General features: G+C 39.7%; 1 protein-coding gene across 1 annotated transcript in view; it reads right to left on the reverse strand.

Moving 5' to 3' along the window:
• GPRIN3 (GPRIN family member 3) overlaps positions 1-18,605 on the reverse strand; it is a 70,951-nt gene extending 52,346 nt beyond the window's left edge. Inside the window, exon 1 of the mRNA XM_037163259.2 lies at positions 18,196-18,605. The gene's annotated coding sequence lies outside the window, so the exon portion shown is untranslated. The remainder of the gene's footprint in view (positions 1-18,195) is intronic.
• Between the last annotated feature and the right edge of the window lie 665 nt (positions 18,606-19,270).

Here is a 19,270-nt window from a genome sequence, read left to right on the forward strand (position 1 = left end):
CCCCTTACGGTTGAATTTCGACAACTTTGGAACACTGCTTCCCACAACGCCCCCACACTCCAGCCAAAGTGCACTATCTGCGGTTGGTTCTCGAGCATTTGCCTGCATTCCTCTGCTCAGGCCATGGGCCCTGGAATGTGTGTTCTACCTTTGAAACGCCAGCTGTCTTATGTTTCTTTCATTAATTCCAAAATGTTCATGTATCCACAGTGTGATGGGAACTGTGCTAGATCTGGAGAAAATTAGTAAGACAGAACAGACCCATTTCTCAAAGAGTTTAGGATCTACTGGGTTCTTAAAGGTCAGTACAAATGCCACACTGCAAAATAAGCCTTTCCTAGTACTCCCTGTAGAAAGTGATGACTTCTTTCTCTCAACAGTCACAGCACTGGGAGAAAACCACTACTGTAGGTTTTATCATAACCTGATTGGATTACAGTGATTGAGTCACATCTTATCTCTCACCCTAGGTGGTAAGCTCCATTTTTTATAGAGCCTCTATCTCAACATTTAGCCCTCACGGTGCATAGTACTGTACCTCTCATATAATGAAACCTCAGTAAATAATATTAAAATAAACAATTTCTCTTAGAGTCTGTGAATATGAGGTTGGAGAGAGAGAGAGCTGTGGCCCCCTCACACACAGACAGTGGAGGACATGAGCTATCCTCACGCACACTCACCAGATGTTTAATGTAATGTTATTTTAGGCAACAGAACTGTCAGCTGATATCCAACGTCCCCTGTTACTTGTCTCCACCCATTTAAAAGAAGTTTTGAGATTAAAATTAACCCAAGATCTCTGGACATCAGAGCACAAATCTGTTCAGTCTGTACATTTTTTCTGTGTCAATAAACAGGGAATAGACTTAACATCTTTTCCACATGCCCTGCTTTTCTGACCTCAGAACCAGGAGAACACTAAACTCTGGACAATGAGTCTAGGCTAGGCTGAATTCTTTTTTTAAAATTAAGAAAATTTATGTACAGTTATATTTACTCTTTTTGATATGTAGTTGTATGAGTTGTGACAAATGCACAGTTTTATAACTACAATCAAGATACAGAACAATCCCACTGCCCCTAAACAAATTCCCTTTGACCACTCTTTTGCAGTCATACCCTCCCCAACTCTTAACCAGTCATTCAGTTTTCACTCCTAGTTTTGCTCTTTCCAGAATGTCATATGAATGTAAAAGTACATAGTTGTTTCAGTCTGGCTTCTTTATTTAGTATAGTGTATTTGAGATTCATTTATGTTGTATGTATCAATAGTTTATTCCTTTTTATCACTGGGGAATATTCCACACACAAATATGCCATTGTTTATCCATTTCCTTGTTGAGGAACATCTAGAGTATTTCCTGTTTTTGGCAGTTATGAATAAAACTACCACACACAAGTTTCTTGCGTTACCATGCTGCTACACATAGGTTTCTGTTTCCATAGGTTTCTATTTTACTTAGGCAAATAGGAATGGAATTGCTAGGACATATGGTAAGTGTGTTTTTAACTTTATAAGATATGACCAAAATATTTTCCACAATGGCCGTTCTATCTTGTATCCCCACTAATAACATCGGAGAGCTCCAGTTGCATCACATCCTTGCCAACACTTGGTAGTGTCAAGGATTTTAAAAACTTTTTAAAATTTATTTTGTCTTTGACTTTCTAGATGTGTAGTGTGGGGAAGAATTTTGAAACTTCATCTTTTTACATCGTAATATTTCCATTTCCATATTAAGCCCACACTTGACACTTCCTCCCTCCTTCATTCACTTGAACCTTTGTATGATCCTTCCCAGTAGCTTGTGGAGTCAGCCACAATGCGGAAAAGACCTTGGCCATCTTTGCATCTGTGATGCGCTGCCCTCCCACCCCAAGTGCAGAAATTTGCAACAGCAGGCAAATAGTACATGCCATGTAAATAAATGCTTCTGCATAATCACATTAGATCAACACACACTGACACTAATCCACCCAAAATGTAATACAGTATCACCTAATTTTATCAATTGTTGTAAACAATTTCATATGCTTTTGTGGCTATTTATCTGAATTGTGGATTTTGGTGTCTTGCTTTACCAAGGAGTAAATTATAAAATATGGTGTGGATGGTAAAATATTTGAGTAACAGGTTTCTTGTGCTTATATGAAAAGTAAGATTTTCTTATAAATACTTAAGAGATTACAACATATACTTATTTGATAAATTAAGTCACTAACATATTTTTATTAAGCCATATTGACATATAAAATTATTTTAGTTTCAGGTATACAACATAATGACTTAGGAGTTATAACACACTGCAAAGTGATCACAGCAGTAAGTCCAGTTGACATCTGTCACCACACATAGTTAGAAACTTTTGTGCATATGATAAGAACTTTTAAGATCTAAATCTTAGCAAATTTCAAATATGCAATAAAGTATTATTAACTATAGTGACCATGCTGCACATTGCATTTCCAGGACTTATTTATTTTATATCTGGAAGTGTGTACCTTCCTTTAGATCCCCTTCACCCGTTTTGCACCCTGACCCATCTGGTAACCACCAATCTGGTTCTCTGTCTCTATGAACTCTTTTTTAAAAAAAAAGATTTCACACATAAGTAAGGTTGTGAAATATTTGTCTTTCTTTATTGACTTATTTCACTTGGCAAAATGTCCTCACGGTCCATCCCTGTTTTTACAAATGACAAGACTCCCTTCTTTTTTGTGGCTGAATGATATTCCAGATTTTCGTTATTCATTCATACATTGCTGGACAATTAAGATGCTTGTAAATAATGCTGTAGTGAACGTGGGAAAGCAGCTCTCTTTTTGAGTGAGTATTTTTGTCTCCAGAAGTGGAATTACTCAATCATACAGTAGTTCTATTTAAAAGCTTTTGAGAAACCTCCATGCTGTTTCCATAGTAGACGAGCGATTTATATTTCCATCAACAGTGTACCAGGGTTCCCTTTTCTTCCCACTCCCGCCAATGCTCGTTCTTTCATTTTTTGATAATAGCCATTCTAACAGATATGAGGTGGGTGATATCTCATTGTGGTTTTGATTAGTGTTTCCCTTGTTACTAGTGAAACTGAGCACTTTTTTCATATACCGATTGGACACCTGTATGTCCTTATTGTAAAAATGTCTATTCAGTACTTCTGACCATTTTGTAATCTGTTTGTTTTCCCCTTACTGTCATTTCAATATGTTTTTTTTAGGTGAGAGAGGAAAAAGTTGGAATTATGTGGGGGGACCCTCCTGTAAACATCATTTATCAGGTGAGGTGGGGCCAAAGAAGAGGTTGAGAGTCACTGATAGCGAGTCAAAGAATCTTGAAAATGGAACGAGTCCTGGAAATTTTGTCGATCAATCTCCCAGTCACTGCAGGGCTTCTGCTTGTAACAGCTGGTGGAGCACTTCCACCAGTGGGAGCTCACCAGTTCATACAGTACCACTGCATACATCCTTATAAACAAAGGAGTCTCAAAACAAAATAATAAATGAATGAATAAATAAATGAATGAAACACTGGGAAGGCAGCTTCTTTCTAACTGAGCTTTTGCTTTGCTCTAACATTATTTTGTATGAACCTTCTGTAGCACCTACAGAAATCTAAAAATGGAATCTGGAATGTATTGTGGCAAAAAGTATGTTCATCGTTACATCACCCAGCTATGTGCCTAGTTAATCTCATTAACTTTTATATTGCAAGATGATATATATTTTGAAGAAATGAACTTGGTGGTTTAAATGACACGAATCTTGGAATGTTTTAAAATAGATGTCCCTTCTGAAACTTTAGTTTTTGAATTGAAGTAAACCAACAACTTAAAGTTGCATACAGAAAAAAAAATCTGTATACACCGACAGAAGAAAATGCCTTAAACATGATCAATAGGCAGACTGGATTCTGAGTCCTGCAGCAGAAAGGAATCTTGTGCATTCTGAAACAAGAGACTTTCTGACATCAGACATTTATCTTTCCACTGGTTAGTTTCTGTGGTCATTTTGTACTGGGTGCCAACTTAGCTCAGGTGGAAATCCATTCCCAGAATTTCCTTCCCTAGACGGTTCTTTATTATAGTTGACCACAGGAAACTTTATGTGTAGGAAGGCAGAAGGAGCAGCAGCATTATTAGACTCAGAGGGGCAGTGCAGTGCCCTGGGTGCTGTGGGCTGATCTCCCAGCTCAAATTGGTGATGTCAGCTGGCAGTCAGGCTCCAGTCCTTTTGCCTCCCACCAGATCTCCATTGCCAACTTCTGGGCCGGTGCATGAATAGCTTTCCGGTGAAGAGTGCCAGCTCCTTCTGCAGTTCTCCCAGGTCACTGGGGTTGGAGAAGGGAGGAGTTCAACACAGGTTGTGGTTTGTCTTGCAGTTTCTAGTCTGACCTTGCTCAGCTCCGCTTCGCATCCAGCTTTTCTTCCCAGTTCACAGCTCTGCTAACCTTCGATGATGTCAGGCCCAACATCAGATGCAAAAGCAACTGCTTCCCATAGACTTCTTAATGAGCTTTCACAATTTCGTGAAGGTTTAAAACTGGTAATAAATCATTGTGGTGGTTTTATTTTCCAAACTGATATGGCTCGCATTGACTTTTCTGCATTCAGAATATGTACTTGGTTACAAATATTCTTTTTGTGCCTGCCTTCCTTTTTTTAAAAAAAATATGATAGCGTCAAATGCAATAGTAGTGATTTATTAAGCCTATGTCATTTTATTTTACCTTGTTGTTCAGAAAGGGACTTGGAATATGCTCCTTTGCCCAATTCTCAAAACTACTGGGCTGTGGAATTGGGAGTTTGGTCTACAATGAAAGAACAGAGAACACTAACAAACTAATTTGGACTTTGGTAGAGTTATTAGGGTTATAAACTACCTGAACTAATGAGCTGTTTCTTCAAAATATGTTTTAATGTGACACTTGGAAAGTGATATCTGCTCATGGAAAAACAGAGACATGAATAATTTGAAAACTATTTCAGCTGATCAACTTTTATCACAATGGCTATGCATTGAAAGTAGGTAAATACTGCCAGAAGTGCTTACACCTCTTCAATGTTTTTTAATATTAAGATTTTATGGTCTTGAAAGGATGTATCTTTTCATCTCTGCACCCTCCCACAGTGGCACACAGCTAAGTCCTCCTTAAACATCAGTTGAACTAAGTAAAGAACAAATTTCTGCTTCCTGTTTTTTACAAAAAAGAAAAGAGCAGCAGTGTATGAGCAAACAACCACAACCAATCATATCCTCTGATGCCTTTCTCACTATAATATGGAAACTCCAGCAGGAAACCACAGCTATCTCCTTTTTATCAGTATAGAAAAATCTTATGAATTGCTGGCAAGCATAGAAGACACTATTGACCTTATATAGATGTTTATGACAATTTATACTCAGTGCAGTCAGGTGTTTTACAAAATTTTAGTGATGTTCTTCAAGGACAAATTCCCAAGAAAAATTAGTCATAATAATAGTTACACCTTAACAACTTGGATGTAAATTATACAGAAAACAATAAATGCCATTGAAATGTAATTCCTCCCTCAATGTAATTTGTTTTAAAAACCTGATAAAGTGTCAAAAGTCTCCATTTGACTCAGCCCTGTTAAAATTTGTAAATGACTACAAATGCATTGCCTTCCACTCAAAAATCATGAAAGTACTATTTTTTTCCTTTTGTATACAAAAAGGCCCAAGAATGAAACCTTTCTAGCTATGAAACATAGAAACTCCTTTGTCCATTCTCCTGTATAATCCCCATTCAGGGTTTGCACGACACATGTTTTAAATTTGTAATATGAGCCTTGAGTGTGTTTTTATCAATGAAGGGACTTTCCATTGAAGATCTCTTAGTCATTCAGGAAGTACAAAGAAAAGATTATGGCAGGAGTCCAGGGTTTTCAAAAGCTTGAACTTCAGTGGGAATCAAAGACATGTATAGTCACTTAACACAGAAGTCAGAGGTATAGAACTCAAATCTTTCCTGCATGCCCACATGACCTAGTATGTAAGTTTACCACAGGATGTTATTTCATGAGGACGTGCATAAATGAATGAATGCAGAAATGCTGGGCAGTGTTGAAGAGGGGCAGATAAGAAGGGTATCTCTTAGTTCCAGAAAATGCTGAAGAGACCTACAACTCAGAAAACAAGCCTAAGAGAAGGAAAAATGCAAGACTGTTAAAAAAATTGAGCACTAGAGCCAGAATGGATCTCAGGGATTTTTGGACTAACCTTCTCATTTCTAGAGAGCCTGAGGTGCTTGGGGCAATGACATAATTTTATGTGCCACTTTCACAGATTGTGACATTTGTGTACCTCTTTCATGATTTCTGTCTTATGTGCTTCTTATCCAAACTATTTTTACTGAATGTTTTTCATTCAATTGATTGTAACTGATGCACTAGTTGAAAATATTAGCCTAGTCTTAAAAAATGGTATTTGCAAAATCAGGTTTGATGTGCCAGTAACATATTTTTTCACAAATAATGTTTTAAAAAATATTTTAAAATTTATTTGTAATGTTATATTAAACTGAAGTCATAAGTATTAAAATAAAAAGTAAATCTTTATACTAAGATCATCTCATAGATCACTGAGGAAAATCTCCTGCAGTTTTGAAAAGCAGTACATTCTACTGTGCCAACCCCGGCACATAGAATTCAGATTGAAGTAAGACGAAGACACTCTAGGTCGATGACAGGAGTCCAGTAATATGACTACAATGCCCATAGGTGACTTCTGTCAATTTTTTTGACTAGAATAAAATCCATTGCTTATTAAGGAACTAAAAAAGAAGTCAAGACAGAAGTCATGGCTTTAAAAACAATTAGTGGATTTTCATTTTCCAAATGGACAGAGATATGTATATTCATCCTCCTGTCAAGTACTGTCAGTTTATTAGAAATATAATTTTAGAAAGGAACATTGGATTCAAATGGGCCTCCTGTTCACAGATTACCTTTTTTTTAGCTTTCAATTTGTAACTAAGACACTGAGCTATAAGCTATAATAAGGAATTGCTCAACTTTCATAAGTAAATGAATGTCAATGATTAAAACATCGATCACGGAAACACTAGTTCTATAAATAGTTTCTAAGTCCAAAGTCCGCTGCGAGGGCTAACCACAGACACATGCCTAGTTTTTCTTGTTGTGTGTGTGTATGTGCGTGTGTATGCACACTTAACTTTGTGATATGCATTTGGTTTTTCTTTTGAGGAAGAAAGAATTTTTTTTGCTGAATATATGTGCCAGCTGAGAATTTTGATAAGAACTTTTGTTTTCCCATTGTACTCCCTGTACAATGATTTATACAGTTTTAACCTAAAGTGTCCTTGAACTCAACTTGCTTGTTTAAAAAATGACTTACCACTGAATTAGAAGGTTTCACATTTGGTTTTTAAGCAATACAATATAATATCCAAGACAAGAGAAATCAGTTTGTAAAATACTGCCTATTCCTCATATTCTGACCCAGTGTCCATAGTGTTAATGTGCGTGTTAATAACACTGTGGCACCGCACAACGGGGAAGCGCGTGGCCTTTGAAGGTGGCCAACTTCAAGTTGCAGACAGCTCAGACTATTACTATCTTTGGGACCTGGGGCAAGTTATTTAATATGTTTCCTGATCTCTAACATGGGAAATGTAATAGCACAAACTGCATAGATTTGTTTACAGGGACATGGTTTTAATAGGATGCCATTAATAGGGAAGTCTAAAGAATAAAATTTTGAAAGAGGAGCTCATTAACCCTACAGATCCATACAGATCCACTACCCATTTCCTTACTGAGGAAAGGAGATGGGTGAAGAAAAATGCATTTGGGTTCTTTTACGCTCTAGAACCAAGATGGTGAAGTACCCTGATTGGCTGCTTTAGTCACTTTTTCCCCCTTGAACCCACTTCACTTCCTCTTCCCCCATGTGTTTGGTTGCTCATTTGTTCTTTTCTACTCATCACCATCAGTTCTCTAACTTAGGTACTTTTGTCTTCTCTCATTTCCCCTATGCTACTACTTTCTGGGCAGCAAGGCCAGGAAGTTCACCTCTCTGCTGGAAGAAATACACGGAGATGCAATCATTCATCAGACATTCCAGAGACACGAACTACCTCCTGAACTTCCAGGGTCCTAGCCTTGCAGGCAAAGACCAGGAAAGAGTGATGAGAACCACCTTAGAAAACATAGCATGGGGGCATTGTGTATTTCACAGAGCAGCTATGAAAACAGGTGGGTATTTTCAGTACTACCAAATGGGCACATTACTCAATAATGATCTGATTCAAGATTATCTCTCAAGGGTAGAGGTGATCCCTGAGAATCTAAGCAATAATCTAAAAAGTAGCCTTTAAACTGTCTTAAAACACATTAGTGTATCACAAACCATTTATGAGCAATGATAAAGTGACAAATGATTTATTAAAAGAATAATTTAGAGTAGTTTTCTCTGTTAGTCATGTTAATCTTGATAATAAAGTAATTTTGATAATAATGTTACCCTCATTCATTGCACTTGCATTTGCAGATGTTTTCTTGAATAAAAAAAGGGTGGGAGAGGTTAAGTGACACTGTGGTTCTGGTACATGCCTAGGGAGGAAATTTCCTGTGGTAGATGCACTAGCTACCAGCAGAAATGTAGAAGATTTCTTAATCTTAACTCTGCTTCATCTTGGTCACTTTTGCTACCCTCTGTTTCTTAGTTGGTTTTAGCAGAATCAAGTAGAAAATACATGTGTCCATGTTTTTATTTTCAATAACAGCAAGGAAGTGTAGTGTGGGAAAGACTCCTCCCGTTTTCAAGTTGGCCTGGCTGGGAAGAGAGAAACTCAGGTGTGGTGAGCAGGTGGTTAAGCTGCAAAGAGAAACAGAAATTCAGTTCAATTGGTAGAGACTACAGGAAGGAAAAAGAGGTACAGGGGGTGCCTGGTTGGGACAGAGAAGGGAGCCTCATTCATTAGGCGGCTGGGGGGATTTCCCAAAGGTCCTGACCAGCTAAAGATCTCCCTCTAACTTTGCTGAGCCATATTTATTAGTACGTGTATCTAGTCCAGTATCTGGGGGTTATGTGAGAGTTCAGACTCTCAAATAATTTTATGCAACTTTAAATCCCTGGCACATACCACAATGTCTAACATATATAACAAATACTCAAGTACAAATTTATTAGATGATCTAAGCACCCATCTTCCCTAAATCAGGACCTCCTGCCAACCACCTTTCACATTCTGTACTTCATCTCCTGCATACATTTCGATTTCTATTTTGAGAAATGCTCTTCCTTGATTTTCAAAGCAGAAGTACTCTCAATCCACCTCAGGTTATTACCTGTTATTATCCCTTCCTGAGACTAAGACTCACCACTCAAAATCCACAAACCCCAGAAGGACGGTCTTTTCAAAACCCATGATTACAATTTTAAACATCAAAATAACCACCAGGGGAATAGGAAAACAGTTTCACCATAAGAGAACATACAGGTTTTAGTGTAACTAAATTTATGTTATTTAAAACTGCTAAAGCAAGACTTACTTTATCCCTAGATAATTTTTAAACACCTATGGCATTTTATATATTATCGATACACTTTAGGTGACAGGACATCTAATGACTTGAAGACTTGGATATCTTTCTACAGGGAAACGGACTCTCCCTCCAGAAAGCAGGGTGTGATGGTGCACTGTGTCCTCCGTTGGCCTCCGCTGACACTGCTCTCAGCACTGACTTTCTGGAGTGAAGCTGCTGAAGCACCGACACCTTGGGATTAATCACTGGATGTGAGAATGTTTTTAGAAGAGCAGTAGGCGGTAGGGTGTGGGGGTGGCATGCAGTGAAGGGGTTATGGGAAGGAGAGTGGCAGCAGAAGTTGAGAAAGAACGAGCGAGTTTAGAGAGCTATTAACTAAGACTTTTCTCTACTTTAGAGATATACCTGAGTTTTTCATCATGATATCTCAAAAGGGCATTTGCCTTGATTTATAACACGAATATATCAGCCCTGACCCAATCACCTCATTTTTAGCCATTTAAACACTTTCACATGACAAAGTGGCCAGACTGTGCTGTGCAGTGATCTGACTAGCTTCAGCGATGGCTTAAAAGCACAGCCAACTGCTATTGTTAGATGTGCATTTCTCAGCTGTTCAGACACAGCCGCAAGCTGGAATATGAATCAATACTACTTCTGACAGTTTGGTCTCAACTGCCAGGCCTGTCAAATAGAACGCATCATTACTCCGAAGGTCGAGAGATGCTCTGGGCTCTCAGGAGGCTACTGTAAGTCTGGTATATGCCTGAACAGTTGTACATGAAATAAAGACCTGGTGCATTTAAAAACTCATAAAGGAATCCAAAGTAAAATTATAGTAATTGGTAAAATTAAAGAGTAAATAAATTATTGTGCAAACTGTTTTTGTTCTGTTGCTGCTGTGTGTATGTATGTGTGTGTGTGTTTTGCGCCACACATGGTACAGTAAAAACCAAGCATGCGAACAAACAAAAAAAATTCCACTGTTCTCTTACTAATAGACCAGATCAACTCAGTTTGTATTCATTAACCTTTCACAGAATCTACATATTTTAATGATGGAAATGTTTAGACTCTCACTATAGTTTATGGGAGTTAACTACATTCAGTACAACGATCTCTCTACTTTGCACAGTCACATCAATTTCATGAGTATAGGCAGAGCATTGTAGAGCTCAATGAAACTGAGGAAATACCTAGTCCAGACTTCATGAACTCAATACCTATGGTTTCTAGGTAGCTAACATAAGTACGTAAAGCTGTTGAGAACAAATGACTTCTGTGAAGCCTCAGTGAAAGAGAAATGGTGGGGAGTAGTGGAGACTGTGGTGTAATAAGGAGGTAGCACGCACAGCTATTCAGCTCCAGCCTACAGAACGTGGGTTGGGTTTTTTTTAATAATACATATTCTGATTTTAACTATTAACTTAATTAAACAGAAATACCAGCAGGCCAAATAAAATACAATCTTCCTGCTGGGCTCACCTACTGCCAGTTTCTAACCTCTGATCTTGTACCCACGCCCTCAAACTTGAGGGTGGCAGGTTATGTGAAGTGCACCAGGTCTCTGAGATGTTCATGGCAAAGTGTTCTTGTGCTCTGAGAATCTGTAAGTGTGGACAAGAAATCATCCCCAATGTGAAAGGAGGTTGCACCGGCATTTTTCACTCACTCACTCACTCAGAGCTTCGCCCCTGACCAGACACTGAAGGGTTTCTGTTCTCTGACTGCTTTCGGAGCACATTCAACATGAAAACGAGACCAATTTTCCACATTCGTTTGTCATGTGTAATTTTTTACTCACTCAAAGATGCAGGGAAAATGCACAGTCATTTATTAACCTCAGCTCCTATTAAAATTCTTATTAGCATCAAAATTCTAGTTGCTTCATTTTTACCTGCATTTTTTCAAGAAGAAATAATTAATAGGATGTGAAGAAAGGCATGGTTAGAGAACAACATAACTAAATATAAATAAAAAATTTATGCTATGTATAAGATAGCAGTTAGAAACAGCTTGTAATCACGGAAGCTTTACTGAAATAATTGAGCTTTAAACCATGTTTGGAGGGGGCTTGAGAAGTAGGAGGAAGACATGAGCATTCCAACATGACGTGATGGCAAAGGCAGTGACCAAAGTCGGCAAGGTGGAACCCGCGGTGAATCAAATGTCTTTTGCATTTTTGAAAAACATATTTCTTAAAAAGTGTATCATAAGAAAGCATATCCATATTAGAGTAAAAAAGAAAAAATAAAAAATTCCTATAGTATATTCAGTAGGACATTATATGTCCCACACAGTCATAACTCAGAACACACACTCAGAGGCAATGAAAAATTCTGAAGCCTGAAGACATGTGCCATATTATACTTAGGAAGGCAGGCACATAGGCACAGGATTACATTTTAGAAAAATTGGTGAGTACAATGGAAACAAAAGAGATGTTCTGATTACTCAGAAAATATAGCAAAACACAGACACGGGACTCCCTCGAGCACCTCATTTATGCAAAGTTGTGCATTGTAAAGTCAGAGAAGTGTGTCTCATAGACACAATAATGGTTATTTTTAACTCTAGGCTATGTAGAAGTCAATATGCTGAAAAAATGATCAAGAATCCATCCACATAAAACATCCTGATGATTTCCCCTAAACTAGATTTCCCACCTTGTGTAATCATTCACGTAATTCAGGCTTATAAAAAATTATCTGCAATTCCTTTTCCTCCAGAAATTAGTGGATGCAAATGCGATTTTTCAAGGAGCTCTGGAGTGCTCTGTCCACCTGTTCACCGAATTAGGATGCTCAGGTCCCTGGAGGTGCTTGTGTCTGTAGATTTTTACTCTTTAACCTTAAGTTTTCCTCAGGGTCAGTTTGGTTCTGCAGGTGTCACAGGCTGCGAGTACTTACTAAGGCAAACTTCCCAGGGTGGGCGGGTGGCCTGGATATCTATCCACTGGGTTTCAGATCCAAGAATCTCCATTTAAAAATTGAATCTGGCGTGTGAGGCCAAGAAAGTGCCTCACCTCAGATCACACAGCTGATCCCTGCCTTTTCTGCTGTGGCAGACCCTGGGGTCAGAGGTCACTGCATTGCCGTTCAGAAAGTCTCATTGCATTTACTCTCAATTTTGGAAGGTCTGCAAGAGCATTTTGATTTCCTCCCCTCCCCCCTGTCAGTCAGGAGATGCTCAGACCTCTCTCCCTTCAGTCCTGCTCTCCCTCCCCTTAGCCAACAAGCAGCTAAGGGATCTAAATTTTAGTCCCAGCTCTAATGGTGATTTAGGACAAGTTAATTATCTTGTCTGGGACTCTTCTGTAACATTTTTATTTTCTTGTTCATAAAAGTAGGGCCAAATAGTGGTATCTACACCTGGCTGTTAGGAACCCCACTTTACGAATTTGGACTCAGACTCAATAGGTCATACCATTTAACCTCCCAGTGAAGATCAGTTATGATTGCTTGGGAATAATAATTCAGACCCCAAATTATGCTGCTAGCATCAAAATAAAGCTGACAATCTAATTACAGACATAAAAATATTAGAAATCTGTTGCTGTGTTGCCATCTCTGATGCACTCAGCTAAAATGGTGAAAAATTTTCTTACTGGCAAACAAGACAATAAGTAATCTAAATTGTAAAGCATATACACATTCCTCATGAAATTTATTAAGTGTTTTTTCAGTTAAAATGCAGCCTCTAGATGTTTTATTATTTCGGTCTTGACTCTTCTGTAAAAAAGGTTAGATTATCACTAACCAAAACATTTGGATGCAGAGAAGGGGGATGAACGAGGAGTCCAAGACATCTTCATAAAAAAGTCCATTTCCATCTTTTATGGCACTCCAACTAAGTTAAGTGCATGAGTCTCTATTTTAACTGGCATTGTTCTTCTGGTTAAAGGTGTAGCTTTATTCAAAAGGGTATCAGAATCATAACATTGTTTTATTTCATAGGAAAGACAGAAGAGCTGAAAAATCTCAACAAAGTTTTTCAGAAATACGAGTAAAGGCTTTCTCCTCTGATTTTATCTCCTTAAAATAACTATCAGGGTACAGCAGAACACTGATGTTAATTTCTAAAAATGCATACTAGGTTCACATGTTGCTCTATTTAAGATGGGGTATGTCCAGATAAACCCACAGTAAGTTGAAAATATCACAAGCTGAAAATGTATTTAATACACCTAACCAACAAAACATCATAGCTTAGCTTAGCCTGCCCTAAGCCTGCTCAGAACACTTACATTAGCTTACAGTTAGGCAAAACCCTCTAACACAATGAGTACACTGTAGACTGCAGAGTATGCATTGTTTACCCTCATGACTGTGTGGCTGACGGAGCTGAGCTCGCTGCCACTGCCCAGCATCATGAGGAAGTATCACGCTGGTATCAGGAGGCTAAGAAATGATCAAAATTTGAAGTATGGTTTCTACTGAATGTATCTGGCCTTTGCACCATTACAAAGTTGAAAAATTGTTAAGTCAAATCATTGTAAGTCAGGGGACCTTCGTATTTAACTAAAATGATGGGCAAGTCACAGAGAACCTGAAAAAGGAAATCCAACAGATTCTGCCCTTCCAGAATGGGTTTCAAGTGGTCTGGCTCAGCTTCACAGGGCAGTCTGTGCTGAGCACCAGGCCTCGCACCTCTGAAGCACTCAAAAAAGGAGACTTGTTGGAAAGCATAGAAGGATTTGCTCAATGTGTGATCTGATCACCCTTTCCCCCTGTGCTAAAGACTGTACTTGTGGTCTGAGAAATGAAATAATCGTGCTACAATGTGGTGTATCACGTAATTTCGATAGTTCAATCATGAAATTCACTTGAAACAAGGCCTAGCCTGGAAATTATTACAAAAGAAATAAAAAGATGGCAGGAAATGACATATTTATGAGGTTATGGCTATTCTCTCCAGATCTTCTTAAAGTAGCTATATTAGGAAAAGGAATCTTAGATATAAAATAAATAGCAACTCTTGAGTAATATTTTAGCCTAAACAGAAATTCTGCTACAATTCTCTCCCTACAACTTGATGTTCATTTTTTCTTTTCTGAGTAATTCTTAATAAACTTCCCATTATGCCACCTCATTCTTCACTCCTTTCTCGTATTTCATTGGCTCTCATTCACTGCCACACTGATCTGTCCGTCTTTCACAAACCAGCTCAAGTTCCACTTCCTCCTCAAAGCTTTCTAGACTAATTCAGTCCCCAAGGATCTTATCTCCCCTAACTTTACTGCCACGAATTTACTGGTAAGTCATAATGTTTTACCTTTCTCCAGGCAGTTCTGCTATTCAGAATTTTACATAAATGCCTACATACCCAATCTCCTAGCTGACCCCTGGGATCTTGCAAACTGGAAGCATCTGTTTTTTGATTCACTCAAAGTAGTCACTTTTGGATTTTTGGGAACACAATGCATAATAAAACACATATTTTTATATCCTAGTCTAGTGTGTACATATGTATAAACATATATTGAATTTAAAAGTTCAATGAACAATACTTATTTATCTTTCTATTTTCCTTTATTGTATTTTTTTTGAAAATAAAATGCTATCGTAGCCAATAAACTGACTTCACAATGGATTGTGCCTGGTTCTAGAAGGGCACTTATCAATTACTGTGGGATTGTTGTATATGTTTCTCTCACTTAAAAACATAATTATAAATTGTATGTGTCTTTGGGGCTTTCTGTGTCTGTTACACTTCTGTTCGTTCAGTTTGTCTTTCAGAGTCGTCTGGGACAATGAAGAGCTTGTAATATACAGTATGTTTCATCCTTTTCCTCAAACACTGTTGTCATAAAAATAAGATTCCTTGCATTTCTGTAAAACTCAAATTCTATAAAAACCTTAATTTCTATAAAAATCAAATCTCCAACCCTTAATTCTTTTTTATTTTCACAATATGCAAAGTAGGTGGTAGACATTCTGTGGATGAAGAAATTGAGGCACAGAGAATTAGCATTTCTCAAGGACACGTCTCTCTTTCTACCAGTCTATTATAAAGGTTGCTACCCTTTCTAGATATGTATCTGAAGCATATAAGCTTGGGTAATGTGAACAACAAGGCTCAATAGAAATACATTTACCTGATGCCTTTGGATCAAATGGTTGACTAAGCAGATGAGTTAGTGGCTCTTCTGAACTTTAGCCTGAGGATGGATCTGCCTCCTTCTCTATCTCTATCTTCTCATCTTTACCTGCTCACAGATTTTCAACCACCTAGAGCTACTTGTTCTTCCTGGGGCTGTGCATATTTGGTCACTGTACCAGGACTGCCCTTCTCTCTCCTCTTTATCAGACTGCTTCCTCTTCTTCTTCTTCATGTGCCTGGGAACTGTCCTTGCCCCCTTGCCCTCTCGAGCTCCACAAGCTGGCTCCCACAGCACCCTGTGCTCACTCTGCCACAGCGCTTAACCAGCTGTCACTCCCTCTCTCCCAAAGGCTTGCATGCTGAGACTGTGTCTTGTTCACTCTTCAATCCCACCATCGAGACTATGTTTCGTTCAGGGTAAATATATTTTGAATGCATGAATGAACCAATGAATGAGTGTATAAAGGGTAGAAACAGTTGCCACTGACAGAGCTCAAGTGTAAGCTGGGCCTGGAATTGTATATCTGGACACTCTGAAGCCAATTGTCTTTATGGTTTTGTGACTCCATAACCAATATTCCCTGTAAGATGCAGGTTTTGTGGCTGAAAAAATTCATACAGTGAAGGATAGTTGTATCTAATATATTCTTTTTTTTCTAATATATTCTTTTAAGTATGTTGGAGGCACAAAGAAATGTTGCAGAGACAAATAACTAAGTACAATGGGCAAGTGTATTGAGGCCATTTTTAAAAATTCGAATTTCAAAAACAGCTTGTTGGAGCTCACCCCAACCTCTAATTAAGACTGACCCAAAGCCATGCACTTAGGATTTTTGTCCTTATCATTTTCAAGGAAATCTAGTTAGTAATTAAGTAAAGCCTCATCACATCGCAACACACCTTACATGGCCCTCTATGACCTCCTCACCACTGTTTCCAAAATAAATTCCAATGGTAGAACACCTAAATTTGCAATGGCAATTACTACTTATTTTTCTGTTTATGAAGTAACAACCTATTTCCTCTACTAAACACACATAAATCTTGAAAACTGTTCTCCATGATTCTAGTTTAAAGGAACATTCTATAATCCAAACCCCTGCCATTTGCAGATAGCAACAGAAAAGATTTTTTGGCCTTTATACTGTGACTCATGTACCTTTATTCCCACAGTTGTTACTCAGGGCAGGCCAATGGTGAAAACAATGGAAAAGAAACAATAGTTTATAACTGGAAAATAAGCACATTTGGGAGAAGTACATTCAAATCATTATCAAAGTAAAATATGCAGTAGCACCAACAAGAGCAAACAAAGCCCACGCAAGAGATGTGTAAATATTTCATGAGGCTAAGCCTTAATCAACTCTCTCTCCAAATCTTGCTGGTGTTGTAAACACTTCAGTCTCTTCCCGTCCCACCATGACCCAGATTCTTTGCAAAAACAAAATGCAAACATGGACCAGTGGATCTTTAACAAGTGTGTTGTGAAAAATTTTTAGATGGAGCATATCCAAAGTATTGATTTAACAGGAAGGAAAAGACACCTTAATGAGAGGTGGTTGCTTCTTGGTGACTCTCAGGGTGTTAGTTCTCCCCTCCTTCTCCAAACCCTTGCCTTTTCTCCTGCTTTCTGGACACTCACAGCACCTTAACCTTGAACTGCCTATACTCCAAGCAGCGACTTCTCCCGATGCTGCTTTAGAAGGCCTTTAACCCCGACAGGGACTTGCTGCCTTCCCAACACCCAAAATTCACTTTCCAGTATCTAAATACCTTCCTCTTTCCTCCCCTTCCACTATCCATTGTTGCGTCTGAAATGTTGCCCGTACCTTTTGGATCTGCCTGGATAGCACGAAGATCTCTTGTGTATACTGGTTGACAATGTTCTTTAGCTCTTTCTAAAATTCATCTCCAAAGAGCCATTTATAGCTTTGAGTCTCTAGCCAGATTTAATCTGGTTCCAAAGTTCACCTCTAGATACTGAACTGGTCTGTACAGTGGTTTCCTTTTATCATCCTCTGCCTGCCCTTCTTCTCTCTCAGACTATCTCAAGAAAGACTATATATGTGTACTTGGTTTTGTGTCTGTGTGTGTGTGTGTGTGTGTGTGTATACACACACACACACACACACACACACATTTTATATATAACTATAGCATTTTGACCTTAAAGGGAATAAGCGTAGGAAAATAAGACACATGCTGGTGTAGTATTGCCACACACACACACACACACACACACACACACCCCTATTGGGATATCCACAGTGTACAGACCCCATTGATTATAAATCCCCTTGCCCGACAATAAGAACAGCAGCGTCTTCTCCCATTTACCTTCAGCGCCAGAGCCTAAGGGAGCAATGACCTTGCAGAGAAATTCATCACCTGCGAGAAAGACCCTCCTGGAGTGCAGGATGGGATGGGGACAAGAGCAACAGGCAAAGGCTCACCAGGCAAGATGTGGGACCCAACCCACCCCCCATCAAGCACCAAGCACACCTTTGCTCGGGTCCCCCGGGGCTGGACGCAGGGCAGAGGTGGTACAGGGGGCGTCTCCTACCTGCTCTCGCCAGGCTCTCCCCAGCGCAACGAGGCCACTGCTTTCGCTGTGGCAGGGGCTTCCCGTCGCATATCCCAGCCGGAGGCTCTCCGCGCCAAACGATGGCTCCGGTGTGCTTGGGAGCGGCGGTTCTCCTCAGACCTGTTCCGGAGCGAGCAGGGTGCTCGCAGGAACTGAAATTACCGTGCAAAGAACAGAGGCGGCACGCAAAACCCGGGCGGAGACCGCCGGGGGCCGCCCCCACCACTGGGCTGCAGTCACGGCCAAGGGGAACAGACCAAACTGGAGGTGGGCGCTCAGGTGCTGGGCTGCTCATCCGTTAGGCCCGGGGTGCACCCGTCTGTCTTCGTAGGGCAGCGCAGCGGGCCTGAGCATCGGAGCCTTGGGTGGCAGCTTCGGAGGCGGTGGTAGCCAGGAAGGCAGCAGCAGCAGCAGCTGCAGGACGCCGAGCTCCGCCCCCACTGCACCCCCGCCCAGCCTTCTCAGTTCAGGGGGAAAGGGGTTGCAGCGGTGGCCGCTGCTGCGCGCTAAGGGTGGCTGGGCAGGGGCAGGCAGGTTATGTTTCTGCTGCAAGGAAACCAGAGGCAGGTGGGAGGTTAGGAAAGGAATTTAGTTAGGGAGCTGGAGCTGAGAGCGACTCAGCAGGAATTTTGGCCCTTGCTTGCTGCCACAGGTCACCAGACTCCATGGCTGTGTCTAGACTTTAGCAGACGGTTTCTTATAAAGCCATGTGCAGTGAAGATCTGAAAGCATGGAGACCACATGACGTTTGATGCTTGTTGCAGAATGTACACTATCCTGGGTATTTGGAGAGAGCATTGCTGACAGTGCTCCTTGTCCCGCTCCCGATACCCCTCCCCACACCTCTCCCACCTCCATGCGTGTGCATGGCTTGCGGAATTACCCTGTTGAGAGGCTCCAGCAATATTGAACGAGTGTGTAGTGTGGTTAGCAGCTGTAGATGGTGCAAAATGATACAATGAAAAGAACTGTTATTAACTGAGTATTTGTTGTCAGACACTGTGCAAAATGCCTTATATGTGCAGTCTCTCTAATTTTTTTGTAACAAACCAAT

This window comes from Artibeus jamaicensis, unplaced genomic scaffold, assembly GCF_021234435.1.
Source record: "Artibeus jamaicensis isolate MK-2021 breed Jamaican fruit bat unplaced genomic scaffold, CSHL_Jam_final contig_452, whole genome shotgun sequence".
NCBI classification, from domain to species: Eukaryota; Metazoa; Chordata; class Mammalia; order Chiroptera; family Phyllostomidae; genus Artibeus; species Artibeus jamaicensis.